A 731-nucleotide genomic window follows, 5' to 3' on the forward strand; every position below is an offset into this window, starting at 1 on the left:
AGTGAACACCTTTAAAGTCATGTATTATATTTACGCTTGATATAAAATATTCTCCTTGATATTTGTATGTAACAGGCTTGTATACAATCCCTCCTCCGAGCTGTATATCTAAGACACTTTTATCCATTAGAGCAACATTTGAAAACAAAAATAGTAACAAGTTTCATAGGAGTTTGTAACGCATACCGGATATTTTTAAACAAAACAAATTTTTCTTACATCTGATTTGATCAACTTGCCACATTTACTTGTCGGAGATCAGTATTTTTTTCAATAGCTTCTCATGGCATACTCATAATACCTAAATTAGTACTCTAGTGCAAATAAAACGTGAATAATAAGCAGGCCTATCATCAATAGTTGTAAGTCAGTCAATCGATTTAATTTCTTCTGCATCATTAGATATCGCAACAGTCTGCAAGGAGTTTTACTGCATACCCAAAATCTCCCATGCATGCAACAAGAACAATGCCAACTCGCGTACAAGTCTAATATCAAACATAAGTATAAGTTCAGTGTAGGAAGGTTGTTGCAGAATTCCCTAGTTCAAACGGCCGTTATAGAAAGTGCGCCTAAACCACATATGGTTCAGTAATGCGCTGAGAGCCTTTGGTCAGTTGCTGTTCAGAATTTCTTTGTCAGCCATTTACCCCTTCCTGGCTGGTTGAACCTCCCATAGAAACCCTTCCTTCACAATACGAGGTATGTGTGATTCGTTTTTTTGTGAGTGA

Source organism: Penaeus monodon, chromosome 25 (assembly GCF_015228065.2).
Source record: "Penaeus monodon isolate SGIC_2016 chromosome 25, NSTDA_Pmon_1, whole genome shotgun sequence".
Lineage (NCBI taxonomy): Eukaryota > Metazoa > Arthropoda > Malacostraca > Decapoda > Penaeidae > Penaeus > Penaeus monodon.